Source organism: Palaemon carinicauda, chromosome 39, assembly GCF_036898095.1.
Source record: "Palaemon carinicauda isolate YSFRI2023 chromosome 39, ASM3689809v2, whole genome shotgun sequence".
NCBI lineage: Eukaryota > Metazoa > Arthropoda > Malacostraca > Decapoda > Palaemonidae > Palaemon > Palaemon carinicauda.
The window spans coordinates 52,807,720-52,821,597 of NC_090763.1; the positions used below are offsets into that span (position 1 = coordinate 52,807,720).

At 45.0% G+C, this 13,878-nt stretch overlaps 1 protein-coding gene across 1 annotated transcript in view; it reads right to left on the reverse strand.

Annotated features, from left to right (window-relative positions):
- The window catches only part of LOC137631185 (uncharacterized), a 42,112-nt gene extending 30,168 nt beyond the window's left edge, over positions 1-11,944 (reverse strand). Inside the window, exon 1 of the mRNA XM_068362916.1 lies at positions 11,792-11,944. The gene's annotated coding sequence lies outside the window, so the exon portion shown is untranslated. The remainder of the gene's footprint in view (positions 1-11,791) is intronic.
- Positions 11,945-13,878: the final 1,934 nt, after the last annotated feature.

The window sequence follows — 13,878 nt, forward strand, 5'->3', positions numbered from 1 at the left end:
TCCGAGTCTGCTAGGACCAGCCAGTCGTCCAGATAACGAAGGAGACGGATGCCGTTCCTGTGCGCCCAAGATGAAATCAGGGTGAACACTCTGGTGAACACCTGAGGTGCTGTGGAGAGACCGAAACACAGCACCTTGAACTGGTAGGTCTTGTCGTCTAGGCAGAATCTCAAGTACTTCCTGGAAGATGGATGGATTGGGATCTGGAAGTACGCGTCCTTTAGATCCAGTGTGCACATGAAGTCTAGAGGTCTCACCGCAAGTCTGACCGTGTCCGCTGTCTCCATGCTGAACCGAGTTTGCTTGATAAACCCGTTCAGAGCCGAGAGGTCGATGACAGGTCTCCAGCCTCCAGACGCCTTCTTTACAAGAAAGAGTCGACTGAAGAAGCCTGGGGAGCCGTCGACGACCTCCTGGAGAGCATCCTTCTTGAGCATGGTCTCGACTTCTGCCCGAAGGGCTGGCCCCTTTACCGATCCCATGGCATAGGAGCTCAACGACACTGGATTCGCTCTCAGGGGAGGTTGAGATGTTATGAACGGGACGCGATAGCCTTGGCCGATCACAGAAATCGTCCAAGCATCGGCCCCGTGTTGCCGCCACCTGTGCACGCAACGTCGAAGGCATCCCCCCACAGGTGGACACGCGGGGGGATTGCCACTCCTAGTGTTTGCGGCCGCGGCCGCTCCCTCTAGGAGTCTTGCCTCCCCTGGAGGACTTACCGCCCCTCTTGACCTTGGCTGGAAAGGGCTGGGGCTTAGACACCACTTTCTTAGCTGCCGGTGCCTGCTTTGGTGCCTTGCGAGGCTGCTGCTGCTGTTGCTGCGGAGCTGGAGGCTTATAGGGCCGAGCTGTAAGGGCCCTATGGAGGAGGGAGTCCTGGCTAGATTTCCTCCATCTCTCAGCCGTTCGTTCCATATCCTGGGGCTCCAACAGATTCTCCCCAAGGAGGGAAGCATGTCGGAGCCTACAGACATCCACGGCGGGGACCTTCGGGTGGAACTTCTCAGTCACCGCATCGCGCTGCTTCAATACCGAGTTGGCCCACAGGGTGGTGACCTGGTGTGCCAGGAACTCGATGGAGCGGGTGCCCGAGAGTAAGAAGGTCTCCAGGGCCTTCCTATTGGTCTCCTTAGACAAGTCCTCGGAGCGCAATAGGATGCCCAGAGTCCCTAGCCATATATCCAGCCACGAAGTGGCCTGCATGGCGCACTTCGCGACCTTCTCATGGCTCAGGATCTCCGACGCCGAGAACGTCACCTGCCAGGCGGAGAGCTTCTCGAGAGGAACTCCCTTAGTAAGCTCTTCTACGGAATGATGGAGAGGAAGAGCGAGACTAGACTCCCCCAAGATCTCAAAATACCTCCTCTGCTGGAGACGAGGAGGAGGGATGAGTTTGTTCCCGGCATAGGAACGACTGGAGGAAGCAAGAGTCCCGAGTTGGGCATTGGCCCTGGCTCTGGCACTCTTCAGCCCCCGAGACCAGGGCAGAGCCGCACTGGTCTTAGGGGGCTTCTGAACATCGAACACCTGGTCCAGGACCATGTCCTTGCCTTCTCGGGGGGCAATCACGGGGTCCATGAACCCGTTGAGTTGCCTCATCAGGCTCAGGACCTGCCAGAAGGCATGCTCAGACTCCTGCTGGTCTCCTCCTTGCGGACTGGCAGCTAAGTCTCCCGTCCCCGGAATCTCTTCCTGGGGCGAAGCGTGGACGTTCTCCCGAGGAGCGGCGGGTTCCTGGCAAATCCTAGAAGACGACTTCGGGATTGTCTTGGAGTCCTTGGGTTCCCTCCTGGGAGGGATACACGACCCCAACAAAGAGGTTCGGAAAGCACCCTCCGCGTGAGACGATTCTCCTCCATGAGGAGAAGACTCCCCCCTTGGTGCCAAGGGGGAGACTATCACCTCACTGGATTCACCCAAGGACGGAAAAGCCTCGTCCTCGGGAGAAGGAGAAAACGCCTTCGAAGGGGATGGGGCCTTCCTGACAGAACTCTTAGGAACCAACTTCTCCCTGGGGGAAGTCTCAACGAAGTCCACTCCTCTCCTTCTCTTCAGCGGTGGCGAGGCAGCTGTTGGCTTGTGTCCTTGATCGGCGATTGCCGGCTTCATAGCCTTCACTAACGCCCGCATCAGAGGACCAAACCAAGTCTGCCGCTCCACGGACACAGAGTCCGAAATCCCCGCTGGAGGGAAGGGGATCGGGCGATCCTTCGGAGTGGACACCACTGGACCTGCCTGAAAAGGAAAAGGGGAAGAAAGTTGTACTGACCTCTCTGAAGTGTCTTCCCTATCCTGCACAAGAGTCCTGCGCTTTGGTGGAGGCGATCCTGAGTGCGGTCTGGCGACACGCGTCCCTGCTGCTGTCGCGGGCTGCGAAATCCGACGCGAACGGCGATCGCGCGCAGGCGAGTGGTCGCGCGGGCACGCAGGCGAGTGGGCGCGCGGGCGCACAGGCGAACGAGCGCGTGGGCGAGCTGGTGAACGAACGCGTTGGCGCGTCGACGAGGGTGCATGTTGACGCGCGGGCGAACGAGAACGCTACGATGACCACTGACGATGTTATTCAGGAGACCTGTAGGGCGTGGGAGAGCGATTGCGAGCAGGCGATCGGCGGCGCGCTGGTGAACGCTGGCGCGTAGGCGAGCGATGGCGCGCTGGCACATGGTGGCGCGTTGGCGAGCGATAGCTCGTGGACCGGGTAGGCGAACGACCGCGCGAGGGCGAGCTAACAGAAGGCGACCCATGTCCCTCCAGAACCTCTGGGCGACGGCGCGTTGGAGAACGCTTGCGCGCAGGCAATAGGTCACGCGGGAGGTCTGGAGATCGCCGATGTTCAGGTGATCGCTGACGCGCTGGGGACCATTGACGCGCAGGAGATCGCTGACGAGCAGGCGAATGTTGATGCGTCTGTGATCGCTGGCGAGCTGGTGATCGCTGGCGAGCAAGAGGGCGACGCGTGGAATCCTGTGAGGGAACTGCCGGCGCGGGGCGCAGAGACGAACGCTCACAAACGGGCTCAGGAACAGGAGGCGCGTGGGCCCGTGGGCGTACAGGCATTTTGGAAGTACGCGCTGGAGAACGCGAGCGATGTTGCGCAGGAACAGGCTGACGAACAGGATCGCGAGGGCGAGGAGAAGAGTCCTTGACCAAACTAGAGCGCTCAAGAGACTGATGGCGCGCAGGGCGCACAACAGAAACCGCAGGACATTCGGAGTCCACAGGAGAGCGCTGGCGAGCAGTGGGGCGATGGTCATCAGAAGCGCGCTGACGAACAGGAGAGCGCTGACGGTTAGAAGAGCGCTGACAAGCAGGAGAGCGCCTGTGCGCTAACACTGCAGAAGGGCGTGCAGGGGAACGCTGGCGCGCTGGGCGCTCAACAGGAACAACAGGCTGAAGGATGCCCTCAGGAGAGCGCTGGCGAGAAGAGGGGCGATTATCAGGAGAGCGCTGGCGAACAGGAGATCGCTGACGAACAGGAGAGCGCTGACGAGCAGGAGAGCGCCTGTGCGCTAACACTGCAGAAGGCCGCGCAGGGGAACCCTGACGCGCAAGGGAAGAATCCCTTTGCCCCGAAGGGACCGTTGCCCGTCGGGTGACGAGGTCAGGCTGCTGGACATCTGCACCAGAAGCTGAAGGTCTGGAAGGCGTAGGAGGCCGATCCCCAGAGGGGTCTAAGGAAGCTGGAGCTGCAGGCTGCTTACGGCGAGGAGAGTCCCCCTCGGAAGAAGGAAGCGAAGATTCAAAAAGGCGCCTCTTAGCACCCTTATAGGGAGACGGGAGGCCCTTGCGGCGCAGCGGACGGTGAGCCTTACGGCGAAGGCGGCCACGAGGAAGATCGTCAGGACCATCAGTCCTCCGAAGGGGAGTCTCAGTCAAAGCACTCCCCTTAGAGGGAGGCTTGGCAGCAGAAGAGCCCGCGGGACTCCCTTCCCCCTTCGAAGGATGTACGGAAGGGGGAGGAGAGCCTTCAGCACCATCATCCACAACAGTACCTGCAGAGGATTGACCCGACCCGTCGGAAGCCTCTGTCACCACGACGTCGACGATAGACAGAGGATCTACCTCTGCTATCACCGGCGACTGCTTAACAGCGGCCCCTAACTGGACCAGGTCAATCAGGGCTACCCTGGAGGGCAGGCCCTTAAGCCCCAGGGAAGCCCAAATCTGAAAAAGATCATCATTAGACAAAGATTCATTAGCAACAACCTCCCCCGGAGGAGGAGGGGGAACCGCCCCGCTATGGGAGGCGACGCCCTCTCCCCCAATCCAAGGTCGGGAAACAGAACTAGGGCCTGCGCTCCCACTCGGCAGACTCTCCTTAGGAGCCGAACGAGGGTGAGCTTCGGAGGAGGTTTGGGCGGCGAAAGGAGAGTCCCGAGAGCCTTCCTCCTTCAAGGCAACCCCGGAAGGAGAACGGTCTCTCTTGAACTTCTTCTTACGCCGGCGGCCAAACCTCTCCCACTGGGAGGCAGACCACTCCCTGCACTCACTACACATATTCTCTTTATCACACCGTCGGCCTCGACACTGCGGGCAAAGGGTGTGAGGATCTGTGTCCATCGCCGACATAAAAGTACCACAAGGGCGGCCGGAAATTCCAGGGCACTTGCGCATAGTGAACAATAAGGGTGAGGCCAACTTCAAAACACACACACAAATTGGAAGAAAAAGCAAAAAAAGATTAAGGCTGTCAACGAGGACGATGGACAGACACGTCTGTTCATCGCCGGAGCCAAAAGTGAAGTGAAGCAAATCACGGGAGGGGTAGCAAGCTATCCCTTCCCCTACCCCCGCTAACTAGCGCGGGGGTAGTTATCCCTCGTTAAAAACTATTGGCTCGTCATTTCAGCTACACCGAAAGGTAAACCCAATGTAAATAGCATGGTTTGTATTTCGGTTACGGAACAAATCTATTTTCTCGTCTTTCAGGTTTGCGGAGAGCAGTATCCCCTATGCTGTAAATAGCTACATGTTTGTATCGTTAGGAAAAATACAAATTACTCCCAAATTTGTCATGTTTTTTCTAAATGAAAACATTCTTGTAATGTTTTTATAAACAGGACTGTACAGTATAGTAACACCTTGACATACAAGCGCTCCAACATACGAGCATTTTGAGATACAAACAAGCTGCCGAGTAAATTTTTGCATTGAGGAACGAGTACAAACTTGAGATATGACCCCGCTTACAGATGCTGACACTAGGTGGCCGAGCACTTGGGAACTCTCAAAGGCTGCATCAGTCGTTTATATTTATTATTTTTTTCCCTATTCTTCACTTGTCGTTTTGCCTCGCTTTCACTTTCACTTGCTAAAGGCCTTTTAACCCTTTTACCCCCAAAGGACGTACTGGTACGTTTCACAAAACCCATCCCTTTACCCCCATGGACGTACCGGTACGTCCTTGCAAAAAAATGCTATAAATTTTTTTTTTTCCATATTTTTTATAATTTTTTGAAAAAATTCATTCATTTTCCAAGAGAATGAGACCAACCTGACCTCTCTATGACAAAAATTAAGGCTGTTAGAGCAATTTAAAAAAAATATACTGCAAAATGTGCTGGGAAAAAAATAACCCCTTGGGGGTTAAGGGTTGGAAATTTCCAGAGAGCCTGGGGGTAAAAGGGTTAAAAAATACCTATCCAAGGAGCTTTGTTTCTGTATCCCTTTCAAAATGTTGCAGAAATGAGTCAGGCAAGTATCGTTGAAAAGAGCTGAAGCATGAACACTTGACAATTTATCAGAGTGTCTCTTTTCAACGAAATCAGAAACATCCTGCCAATGGTCAATCGCATTTCAGAAATTTTACATCAATATTATGGAAGCTATGGCAGTGTTTCTGACTCTGAAGAGAATGAACCCACCGTATCAACAGACAGGGCTCCAGGTCTCCCCAGATCAACAATGTGATCCTAGCCATCCTCACTTTAGCAAAGTGGAGGAACTGGCTTCTCTCGGCAGTTCACCTCGAAGGGGTTCGCAATGTGACGGCGGACGCCCTGTTAACATCCAAGCTCCTGGAAACAGAATGGTCTCTGGATGCAATATCATTCTGTTTCATACTAGAGTCAGTCCCAGAACTGCAAATCGATCTCTTTGCGACAAACTTCAACACGAAGCTTCCCCAGTATGTACCACCAAACTTAGACTCAGAAGCAATAGGGGCGGATGCGCTTGTCTCTGGATTGGAACCAGTAGCCTCACATCTATGTATTTCCACCATTCAACCTCCTAATAAAAGTCCTGTACAAACTGCAGACTTTCAAAGGGACAGCAGCTCTAGTGTCTCCCAAGTGGCCCAAGAGCAATTGGTATCATCTTGTTCTGGAACTCAAACCTCTCCAGGTCCCTCTACCATCTCCACTGCTCTCCCAGGCTGTTCAACAGAAGACTGTCGACACTTCCTCTTGGAAAATGAAAATCCTTCAGCTCATGATTTTCTCGCCTTCACGGCCCAAAGAAAGTTTAGAGTTGCAAAGGAGAGAATTGACTTCATAGAAGAGCACAAGTCCAACACCACGAAACAACAACATTTGTCTTTCTAAAAAAATTGGTTGCATTCATGAAAAGTCATCAGCCCTCTTCCATTTCTATGGACTGCTGTATTTCTTTATTTATCTCACTGAATGATCAAGGTCTGGCTTCTACAACTATTTCCTTATATGTTGCCCCTAACTAGACCCATTGCTTGTTTTTTATATTAAACTTAATAGCGAGCTGTTAAATAACATCCCGAAGGCTTCTGCTAAACTGAAATTTAATGCTCCTCCCAAGGCTATGGCTATTTCTTGGTATTTGGATAAAGTCCTGCACTTTGCCTCCTCGATAGATAACACCTATACTTCTCTGAGGGATCTTACTCAAAAGTCAATCTTTTTGCTTGCTATGGCTTCTGGTGCTAGAGTCAGCAAGATTGGGGTATTATTATTATTAGCTAAGCTACAACCCTAGTTGGGAAAGCAAGATGCTATAAGCCCAAGGGCTCCAATAGGGAAAAATAGCCCAGTGAGGAAAGGAAATAAGGATATAAATAAATGATGAGAACAAATTAACAATAAATCATTCTAAAAACAGTAACAACGTCAAAACAGATATGTTATATATTAACTATAAAAAGACTTATATCAGCCTGTTTAACATAAAAACATTTGCTGCAACTTTGAACTTTTAAAGTTCTAATGATTTAACTACCTGATTACGAAGATCATTGCACAACTTGGTCACAGCTGGAATATAACTTCTAGAATACTGTGTAATATTGAGCCTCATGATGGAGAAGGCCTGGCTATTAGAATTAACTGCCTGCCTAGTATTACGAACAGGATGGAATTGTCCAGGAAGGTGTAAATGCAAAGGATGGTCAGAATTATGAAAAATCTTATGCCAGCCACCTATGCCAGCCACCTATTAAATGAATAAAAAACCGAGGGGGAGCTGACAAGAGATTTATAATTTATAAAAGTTAAATTACGAACGGTTATTATTCCAACTTAATTACTGAAGAAAACCATTCGGGAGTGCAACCTAGCCTGCGTAACGGGAAAGGTGCTCCTCTGCAGAGGAAATGTCTGGATGCCAGAGAACTTCAAATGAATCAATTAATCAATCCATAGAGGATCTGCTGGCCGCACAGGTAACAAGGGAGAGCGATGTTGTGAACGAGGAAGAGCAAGACCGAAGTTAAGCTCTGGGAAGGTTGCAAGCAGTCTTCCTCCAAAAACTCACAGGGGAGGAGCGACGTTAACGTCAAAACTGAGGAGTATCCACACAATAACGACTCTCCTGCGGCAGAGACAAGACAATGGAAGGCCACCACCCTACGGGTTGTATGTTGTCTAAGGGGGGGGGGGGAAGATTCCCTTCCTTGAAAACCTGTCGCACTAAGCTGTCACACAAACACAAACATTCACTGTAAAGAAAAGCCTAAATATACATAAAAACATTACAAGATTTTTTTCATATATATATAAAAAGAAAAAAACCTAAGTTTAAGAAAACAAGTCAAATGGCCGGTAAGTAACAAAAAAGGGAGTAGAGAGAGAGACAACCTCTCTCTTCCCGAGCCAAAAGCAAAGTGGGTTCACAGCCCAGGTCTGTAAGTGAGTAGAGTAGCAGCTAACAACCCGCTGCTAAGTGGTACATGGATGTGTTGCGCAACCTAACTACGTGGGTTACCATTTTGGTGATATGTTGTACGTTCATGTGAGCAACAGTAGTCACATAATGAAAAGTGTGTGTTTCATATAGATTAATTACCTAAATAGATGAAATTACATGAAATTTTCAAATATGGGGTACAGTAACCTCTTGTGAGTTGACTAGGCATTATTACTATTATTATTAATTGCTAAACTACAACCCTAGTTGCAAAGGCAGGATGCTATAAGCCTAGGGGCTCCAACAAGGAAAATATAAACTATAAAAATTTTAACAAAATAAGAGGAAGAGAAATGAGATAGAATAGTGTGCCCGAGTGTACCTCTACCCTCAAGCAAGAGAACTCTAACCCCAGACAGTTTAAGACCATGGTACAGAGGCTATGGCCCTACCCAAGACTAGAGTACAATGGTTTGATTTTGGAAAGTCCTTCTCCTAGAAGAGCTGCTTACCATAGCTAAAGAGTCTCTTCTACCCTTACCAAGAGGAAAGTGCCACTGAACAATTACATTGCAGTAACCCCTTGAGTGAAGAAGAATTGTTTGGTAATCTCAGTGTTGTCAGGTGTATGACAGAGGAGAATATGTAAAGAATAGACCAGAATATTCGGTGTGTGTGTGTGTGTAGGCAAAGGATTAATGAACCGTAACCAGAGAGAAGGATACAATGCAGTACGGTACTGTCTGGCCACTCAAAGGATCTTTTAACTCTCAAGCGGTAGTATCTCAACGGGTGGCTGGTGACCTGGCCAGCCTACTACCTATAGCTACCAAGAGGAAAGTGACCACTGAACAATTACGGTGCAGTAACCCATTTGGTGAAGGAGAATTGTTTGGTAATCACAGTGTTGTCAGGTGTATGAAGACTGAGGAGAATATGTAAATAAGCCAGACTATTCGGTTTTTGTGTGTAGCAAAGGGAAAATGAACTTAACCAGAGAGAAGGATCCAATATAATACTGTCTGGCCAGTCAAAAGACCCCATAACTCCCTTACGGTAGTTTCTCAACGGGTGGCTGGTGCCTTGGCCAACCTACGACTGGAACTTGAGCGGAGGCACAGAAAAAACAACACCAAAGAACTATCACATAAATGCTTTAAAGCTCTTAATTGATTAAAAAACCCAGCTATTGATTAAGCCATACAATAAGTAGAACATCTGGCAAAAGCGAATGCAAACTATGCGTGCCGAGTATCCAAAAGTAAACAATAAACTTGAACATGAAATGGTGTTCACATTTTGTCGATTGATATACAAGTTATTATGCCCCATCACCATAAGTGTCACAGAGTAAAATACCAAAATAGCCAACACTCGTCCAATCCGTATAGAGCATTCCAGTTTCGCTAAAAATTAACCCTTTTACCCCCAGGCTATTTGGAAATTTCCACCCCTTAACCCCCCGGGGGTTATTTTTTTCCCAGCACATTTTGCAGTATATTTTTTTTAAATTGCTCTAACAGGCTTAATTTTTGTCATAGAGAGGTCAGGTTGGTCTCATTCTCTTGGAAAATGCCTGAATTTTCTAAAAAAAATTATCAAAAATATGAAAAAAAAAAAATTTTTTAGCCTTTTTCTGCAAGGACGTACCCGTACATCCATGGGGGTAAAGGGATGGCTTTTGTGAAACGTACCAGTAGGCCTATGTCCTTTGGGGGTAAAAGGGTTAAAGTATATATTACCTGTTTCTTTTGTTTACACAATCTTGCTTTTTCCACTCAACAGTACTTAAGGATACAGTAATTGAAGTAAGGCTAGGTGGAGGGTACCTTAGGTTAGTACAGATCACCTTAACTTCCCTAAAATACCAATGTATCATTGACACCAGTTCTCTTCTCAGATAACAAATTCATAGAAATGGAATTACTGTTTATTGGGTTCCATTATTAAGTGTTCCAGAGAATAATGTATAGAGAAGAAAAGGTTAGATTTACCATTATTTATCGATTTGCTAGTTCCCACTGAGTAGCGCCCATTATTATTATTATTATTATTATTATTATTATTATTATTACTTGCTAAGCTATAACCCTAGTTGGAAAAGCAGGTTGCTATAAGCCCAGGGGCCCCAACAGGGAAAATAGCCCAGTGAGGAAAGGAAACAAGGAAAAATAATATATTTTAAGAACAATGACATTTAAACAAACATTTCCTATATAGGCTAAACTATGAAAACTTTCACAAAACAAGAGGAAGAGAAACGAGATAGAATACTGTGCCCGAGTGTACCCTCAAGCAAGAGCACTCTAACCCAAGACAGTGGAAGACCATGGTACAGAGGATATGGCACTACCCAAGCCTAGAGAACAAAGGTTTGATTTTGGAGTGTACTTTTCTCCTAGCAGAGCTGCTTACCATAGTTAAAGAGTCCTTTCTACCCTTACCAAGAGGAGAGTAGCCATTGGACTATTACAGGGCAGTAGTTAACCCCTTGGGTGAAGAAGAATTGTTTGGTAATCTCAGTGTTGTCAGGTGAATGAGGACAGAGGAGAATCTGTAAAGAATAGGCCAGACTATTCAGTGTATGTGTAGGTAAAGGGAAAGTGAACCGTAACTAGAGAGAAGGATCCAATGCAATACTGTCTGGCCAGTCAAAGGACCACATAACTCTCTATTCCTATTACCATAGGAATATAATAGGATACTGTATATCTTACTATTGTAAGGGAAATAAAGGTAATTTTCGAAGGAAATCGGCATTTTTCTATGGGAAAATTTTTTTTGGTATTATTGTACTGTATTACAGGGTAATGTAACCTAAAGAAAAAACCTTTTTCCTCTAGAAAAAAGTCTGATCTCTTCGAAAATGACACTAGTTCCTGTCGGAAATAAATAGTTTCAGAAATAGATATACTATATTATTGTAACATTGCTAATGTTAGCGAAGCGAGCCAGTTGCGGAACAAGAATCATTATATTTAGCGTTGCTAATGTTAGCGTGCGCAGCTCAACATTACCACTTGCCAGTACATACGAGCTTGATGTTTTTGTTTTCTGGCGAGCGAAGCGAGCCCACAGCGAAACAAGAGCCATTATATTTAAACATTTTAACAGAAAATACATGTTTTCCTCTAATAAATAACGTGATTTAACCGGTTTTCACCTTCATTTCAACCGCAACAACAACAACCAGTTTGGCTACATGAAGTTAGTCGAACTGGTTGTTCTGTTTGTTTGCGATTGAAATGAAGGTCAAATTCGGTTAAATCTGACACTATTCATTTGCAACGGGAACGAGTGTCATTTTCGAAGAGAGCGTAATTTTTTCAATAAGAAAAGGTAGTTGTTTTCCTAGGTTACATTGCCCTGTAATACACTACAATAATACCACCCCTTTATCTATAGGTGAAAGTTTTTTTAGTAGGATAGTTTTCCCCGTCCGTAACTATAATAAAACCATTTTTTTATTAGAAAATGTTTCCAAGACCAAAACTATAATAAAACTATTTTTTATACCGGTGTGTTTTATATACAGTGGAGAATACAATAAAACAAGTGATTTGCACCAGAAATAATAGTCAGCATAGTATGAAAAAGACCAAAACGGTTGAATAATTTTACAGTTCGTTTAAATAATGATATAATAAAGTAACATAACATTGTCTTACTCGATTATCTACCAAAAACATACCTTTTCTTAACACGATTGTTGACAATTTTTCAGTTCCTTGTTTTTTCAATAGCTGGTAAAGCTCTTCGATCGCACTATAGGTGTATATATAATCCCAAAAGAATTTTTTTTATCTTGTTTTTATCATTTATGTTAAAAAGTGGATTATTGGACTTGAAGATTAAAAAAAGTTGAAGCAAACGTCAAAGGATCGCTCACTCCGCAAATTAAATTTGCGGGCACTCTATGAATTATTAGATAGATGCAAAGCTTCTTAGCTTATTATTATTATTATTACTATTATTATTATTATTATTATTATTATTATTATTATTATTATTACTATCCAAGCTACAACCCTAGTTGGAAAAGCAAGATGCTATAAGCCCAGGGGCTCCAACAGGGAAAAATAGCCCAGTGAGGAAAGGAAATAAGGAAATGAATAAATGAAGAGAACAAATTATTGTTATTATTGTTATTATTATTATTATTATTATTACTATCCAAGCTACAACCCTAGTTGGAAAAGCAAGATGCTATAAGCCCAGGGGCTCCAACAGGGAAAAATAGCCCAGTGAGGAAAGGAAATAAGGAAATAAATGAATGAAGAGAACAAATTAACAATAAATCATTCTAAAATAAGTAACAACGTCAAAACAGACATGTCATATATAAACTATTAACATCAAAAACATTAAGCTTATATTACCTGTGCTTTAAATAAATGAATACAGTCATGAGATTCTTAATCTTTAATTTTATTCCATTCTACTTGAAATTAGATAAGATAACACATTGTTATCACCAGTTTTGGTCAGTTTGGACTTCTTGTCTTGTTCTTGTTCTTGTTGTTGGGTGGAGGGATTCGCCTTTCTTTATTCTAATTCTTTTATTTTCTTCTCTCTTTTTTTTTCCACATTTGATAGATATATTCTTTTCTTTTCTCTATTCCTTCTTTCTTGAATTCTTCTTTCATGCACATTGCCCTACCTATAAATGCAGTCAGTTCCCTGCTGGACTTAGACTTATGTCTACATTCATTATCTGTCCTAATTTTGGGCATAAAAATAATTTTTCGGTAGTATCCTCTTCATCTTTGCAGAGGTCACACAAATTATCTTCATATTTCCCCTGAAATTCGCTTATAAATTGAGCATATTTTACTATTTTCCCCTGAAATTAGCTTTTAAATTGACTTAGATGGATGCACAGTTTTTATGCTTATGCTTAATAATTGAGCTGACTCATAATGAAAATCTTAGGTTTCACTTTTCTCCCATGCCATTCTACATTGAAATCAGTTGGGATAATACCTTGGCACACTATTGCCTAAAATTTAGTATGTCTAAGCCATTCTACATTGAAATCAGTTGGGATAATACCTTGGCACACTATTGCCTAAAATTTAGTATGTCTAAACTCTTCTTTCAGAGAATCCATGGCCAGACCTAAGTACAACAGCAGTTTGCTAGACTTAGATTTATTCATTATCTGTAATCGAACCTTTTCCCGTACCATTTATGAAAATCTTAATTTTTAATCTTATCACATTCTACCTTGAAACCAATTAGGATAATTCATTGATATTAGTTTTGGCAACCTACTGTGGTAATATTTGGTACTTTTAAATTCTTCTTTCAGCTGCATTGTATACAGTATGTATACAACCAAATCCTTGCTAGGATTCTGCAATATAACTACTCTTACATTTTGTTCCATTAAGTGTCCTAATAATAGACATGAAAATAATTTTTATTTTTCTTTGCATGGGTCACACACATCATCTGAGTATTTTCCCGTGCATTTTGCTTTTAGCTTGGTCATATTTAACCTAGTTTTGGCAACCTTTGTGGTAATTTTTGGTACTTTTAAATTCTTCTTTCAGCTGCATTGCCCTACATACAGTATGTATACAACCAAATCCTTGCTAGGATTCTGCAATATAACTACTCTTACATTTTGTTCCATTAAGTGTCCTAATAATAGACATGAAAATTATTTTTATTTTCCTTTGCATGGGTCACACACATCATCTGAGTATTTTCCCGTGCATTTTTCTTTTAGCTTGGTCATATTTAACCTAGTTTTGGCAACCTTTGTGGTAATTT